We start from the raw sequence: 6000 nt of genomic DNA, 5'->3' as shown, positions 1-6000 counted from the left end.
AGCTAAGCACCCATTGAATAAATTCTTTCCCCCCTAAACTATACAAAATTGTATATGTGCTGTAACAATAACATTTTTTTTAAAAAAAACCTTAGATTAGAGAGAATCTGAGGCTATTCATTAGTTGTATTAGCAGTAATGTAGGTATAAACTTTGTTTAAAACGTAATTAAACAAATTTTATATTACAAATCACTGCCCATAAATAAGTTAATTAAGTTAAACTCCAGAAAAACAATGAGAAAACAGAAAGAAGTAATAAATAAAAGAGTAGGTATCTTGTGACACAGTCTCACGAATCTTTATCTGTAAGACGAATCAACCCTACCAATATTCACAAAAAAAGTAATACTCTTAGCACAAAATACGACTCGTGAGATCGTCTCACACAAGTTTTTGCCTAAACCAAAATGAAGAAAGTTTAATGCGGGGCACAATTTGAAAAGAACCTGCAAACCCGGGGAGAAAGGATCCGAAAAAGCATGAAATATGGCTGGGGCCTGTTTGGGGTAATTAAAGTAATATTAAAGAATGTTTTATTCCTATCAAAGTAAAGTAGAGGATTTATCAAAATACAGGGCGGGTTTTTCATATGATCGTTCAAAAGAGTATTACTCATGGAGTAGCATAGTCGTTACTTAATGCAAGTCATGAGAAATGAATTGTACTCATTCCAACAAATTTGATAATTATATGTATTCAATTAACGGATGGCGTGAACAAGAGATCGGAGAAAGATTTATAAAAACATTATTAACTAAATCATGTTTTTACTTAGTATGTTATAGCTAATTAATAATCAATGCACAAACAAGCATTGCTTGTTGATATTGATATCTAGTTGAAGTACTCGAATGGGAATGGAAATTAGCAACATAATTTTTAGTTGGAAAATATTAAAGAAAATAGAAATTTAAAACTAAAGGGAAATTAAGATGGTACTATAAATTTTATTTATAAAAAAGTATATAATATAACTTTTATTTAGATGAAATTTCGATATCTATTTTTGGCTGAATTTATAATTACTAGCTAGCGAATACATATAATGGCCTAGAGTTTTGCACAGATATTCTTGTCCTTCCCGACCACTTTTGTAGAATTCGAGGCCCATTTGTGGTTATCGTAAATGAACTACTTTTTTTCATTTTTAAAGTTTGCCTCCCACTAGAGTTGGTAAAATTCATTGGAACGAACCCGGTTCCTAATGTTCGTGGCAAAATTATCGATTCAATCAACTTATTTTATGTATTTAGACACAGCTCTCATTTTGACAGTTTGTAATATTATCATTTCAACTCACTTATTCTATGTTGTCTGAATGGGTACAAAAGTATTATTCATATTTTCACTTTGAATTTTTTATGCATTTTATCTAAACTCGGTTTTCGGTGTACAAAAATTGTATGTTCCGCCTTAACGTTTGATTTTAAGTGATTAAATCCAAACATTATTACATTTTTGTACAATTTGATGTCACCTGCTATATAACATGAAGACTACCATTTTAACAACATAAAGTTTGTCTTTTTGACACGACCATGTTCTGATATTCTCGAACATCACGGTATCATTTCACATGATTGTAACGTACGTTTTAAATTAACATCACCGACAGATCACTCCACACAGCCGTACCATACACATTGATTAATAAATGCGTGACGATTGAACCTCGTTTAAAAAAAATACACATTTGGATAATCGTATAATTTAAATATTTTAATAATCGAAAACATAGATAATTATTACATCTTAATAATACTTCTCATAATAATTATATTCTTTCTAATCTAAAGAAATCGAACGTGTGCTGACATTAACTCTAATATTAATTGTAACTCTAATATTAATTGTAAGATCAAACGCTCGTTTTTTACTAAAAAGTTATATAGATGATGGTGACAATGCAACTCAAATCTTTTATGAGATCAAACACGTACTCGTCGTTTTACAAAAAGCTCTATAGGTCGTGGTGACAGTGCAACTCAAATCTTTTAAATCATGTTGTAGTATAAAAGTCATGTTTCGATTGCTACAATTATCAGGTCACGGCACAACAATTCCAGCTTAAATGTTAAAAATAAAACATAATTAATACGACTGGGAAGGTGTTTAAGGTTTTTTTCTTGAAGATCCACCAATCGACTTGGTTACAATTATTAGGACAAGAACGTTGCATTTAATGAACGTATGAAGAAAACGAGAAAACTAAAATCATATGTTGGGGGAAGGAGAAGAAGCCGAGACAAGTTACTATAAAAATGCACGGTTACTAGGGATTTTCCTCGGTGAATAGATTTGTAAATGAAAAGAAAGAAAGTAGAGGAAAACATGGATGATTACAAGTAGGACATGTCCATCCTTTGAATTTTATTAGCTAAAACTTGAATTAGGCTATAAAAAAAAAGTAGTCATACTAGATATACACTTAAAAGTTACGCTTAGGATGATATTTTTTCCTTTGGGTAATAGATAATAAAAAAAAATGTAAAAATGTAATTATGTTATATTTTGTAATTTATTAAATAAATTAAATGTAAGATTAGGTATATTCTAAAATATAGAACTAGAATTTTTTAAAAAAAAAGTAAAAATCTTATAGCTCAATTTGAGTTCATAAATTTATAATTATATATATATATATATAGATATATAAGTCATGATCAGAGAGATAAAAGTTTATTTGAACTCGAGTAAAATATAAAAGTCCTTGCAAATGAATACATTTTAAGTCAACTTGTCATACTCATGTGCTGGCACTATTCAATTTAAAACCTAAACATATATAGCACCCATCTCTTTTTTTAAATTAATGAGGGAAATTTCAATTAACTTTTTTGTTTTCTAAGTGAAGTTTGATATTTTATCCAGAATTTTTTTTAAAAAAAAAAAAATCCGGGCCGGGCCGGTATTCACTGTATGTTGTGGGGGCTATAATATTTTATGATAGAGTCACTTATTGGTGCATGGCTGTCATTTATAGTCACGTGATATGTTTTTTTTAGAAAAAAAATTGTTTTTGCTACTATTAGCATATCAAGCTATTTCTGGGCATTTAATTTAGAATATTATATTCAATAAATTAATTCATTACTACTCGGTTATTCTCGTTTATTTAAATTCAGACTCCATATTTTTTTTTGGGCAAAAAAACCAACCACATTGGATTGGAGTTTTTTTTTTGTTTTTTTACAATGAAGGAACCCACATGGATCACTCTTCGTCGACGCACACTGTATAAACTTCTGAGGTAGTGCAAACTATGCTAGCAAGTAAAACACACTGAGCAAATCACGTGCAATATGTTCGCACGCTCAAAAAAGTGTCGATATATAGAAAAATTCAAACAGATGACTATTGGTTAACATACTACGTAAACTTTGACATCCTCTCGAAGACAGATTTGAGAAAATTTATTTTGTATGCGTTGTTGGATGAGTTAAAATGTAGGTTAATTAGCCGAATTTCTTGTTTAATATCAATTGGATTATGTTATTCGACACGAACAATTAAAAATTTTGAGACAATAGAACAAAAATGGATTCAAATAATTTACTTGCTGTAGGGTTTCCTACATACACTGCGTCTGGTGTGGGTGGACCGACCAACTCCAAAAAATATTTGTTCACCAAGTACAAATAACTTGTGGCATGCAACATCTACCACAGAAATCAAGGCCTCTTTATTGTTAATTAATTTAAAGCCAAAAAATCTTGATTGGTCGACCCCTTCTCACATTAATGTGTGACGACCCGAGGGATAACTTCATCCACTAGTCCTCCATCAGCTAATACAAATCCAAGATTATTCCAACCAAATCAATTTTGTTTTAAAAAAAATAATAATTATCCCTCACTTAATCAAATTGTGGTACGACATCGAAATCACATATTAAAAAATTCAAAAAAAATATATATATTTATAAATTATAGAGGAGGGAAACTATTTTCAAAAGAGGTAAATAAATCGAATCGAAATTGGCTCTAAACTAAAAAAATATAATTAATTTAAGCTCAAGTTCAGCTTCACTCTACATCTAGTTTAATGTTCGGTCTTTATCTTATGAAAAAGAATAAGTTTTTTCACCGGCTTTGTAACTACGCTGTTTTTTTTTTTAAAGAACTATTGGATTATATTTAGATTAAATTATTTAAATTGGATATATGGAACGGGATTAAAATTCATTAAAAAAGTGAATAATTTTTTAAAGACAAAAACCTGTGTGAGACAGTCTCGCGGATCGTATTTTGTGAGACTGATCTCTTATTTGGATCATCCATGAAAAAATATTATTTTTTATGCTAAGAGTATTACTTTTTATTGTGAACCATGAAAAAATATTACTTTTTATGCTAAAAATATTATTTTTTTATTGTGAATATTGGTAGGGTTGACTCGTCTCACAAATAAAGATTCGTGAGACAGTTTCACAACATATCTGCTCTTTTTTTAATAAAAATGAGACTTACTCTTTTTTTAATAAAAATAAATCAATCAAATATTGAATGCTTTTGGGCCATTTATTTTGTTTTAGACAATTTCAGCATGTCACACCAAACCCAGAAATGGCCCGCTTGGGATAATGAGGGCCATACTGCCAATACGTACGTATGTTTAGTATTTCATTTTTAAATGGACAAGACAACAACCGACACTTTCACAAAACAAACTAAAATAAAACTACAAAATATATTTGAAATTATAAAATTATAGTATTTTCTTAAAAAAAATACAAATAGATATAGAGGACTCGTGTCAGCTAAGCTAAATAGCTTATCCTGTGCAATCAATATAACAAGTGACAGCAAATCTTTTTCAAATATAATAATAGGTAGTTTTAATTTTAAATCATTAAGCTATATTTTTAATTTTAAATCATTAATTTCAATTATTATTATTTATTTAAAATACATGGAATTAAAATCACGTTAATCAGATAAATCATATTGAGTATATCTGCAACATGCTAATCAGAAAAAATATTGGTTGGAATAACTGAAATCAGAATCATTTTTGAAACGATCATATATTTCATCAACTCGGACACTCATAAAAATAAAAACTATATAAATCGGAAAAAAAAACACACATACACACACTTTAATTAACTAGCATAAAAGCACGTGAGCTCATATTCTAAATAACTAAAAATTAAATTAATAATAAAAATATTTTTTACTCTTTACATATTGATCATCCAATACATCAAACAACATTTCGTTCGGGAAAAAATAAATCAAAACAAATTATAAGAATTTGGAATAATGATTTGTCAAATTAAGTACTAAATTGAACTAACATAACAATACAAATACAATGATATGAAATGATTTGAATTGATTAAGCAATATAAAAGTGTAAATAGAATTATATGAATGTATTTTAATTAATTACGCAATATAAGAGTGGAAGAAAATATTTTAGTATATGATGTTGATATTTATCTACTTATTACATCAATTAATTGATAAATATGGTTCTAAAGTTAAAAAATTACACATTAAAAATCTAAAATAGTACTTACTTATAATTTTGGAATAACTAAGAACATGTGACAACAAATTTCATTTTAAGTTATTTTTTAAATTATAACCACGTAAATATTGTAAATTATTTTTTTAATTTCAATTATACATATTATTTATTTTGAGCATAATACCCTCGAGGTAAGTTGAAATAAATCGAAATTAAGTATGAATTAACGGGAAATATTGAAATAGAGGAAATATACAATGAAAATGAATTCAAATTTTCTGTTAATAGCTTCGAACCTTAGCAAATTTAATTCTAAAAAAATGATGGGATAATGATTATGATGATACATGACACTGAAGATTAATTTAGAGTGGTGGTATTTTTGACCCTTTTCTGAAATAGAATAGTGATATTTCAATTATTAATTTAAAGAAATGAATCTTCATTTAATAAAATTGTTGGAAATGAAGGTTTCTTAGTTCAATATTTTAAGCAAATATATCTTGAGCATAGAAGAGGTTAG

Source organism: Primulina huaijiensis, chromosome 9 (assembly GCF_012295235.1).
Source record: "Primulina huaijiensis isolate GDHJ02 chromosome 9, ASM1229523v2, whole genome shotgun sequence".
NCBI lineage: Eukaryota > Viridiplantae > Streptophyta > Magnoliopsida > Lamiales > Gesneriaceae > Primulina > Primulina huaijiensis.
This window is presented reverse-complemented; position numbering follows the sequence as displayed.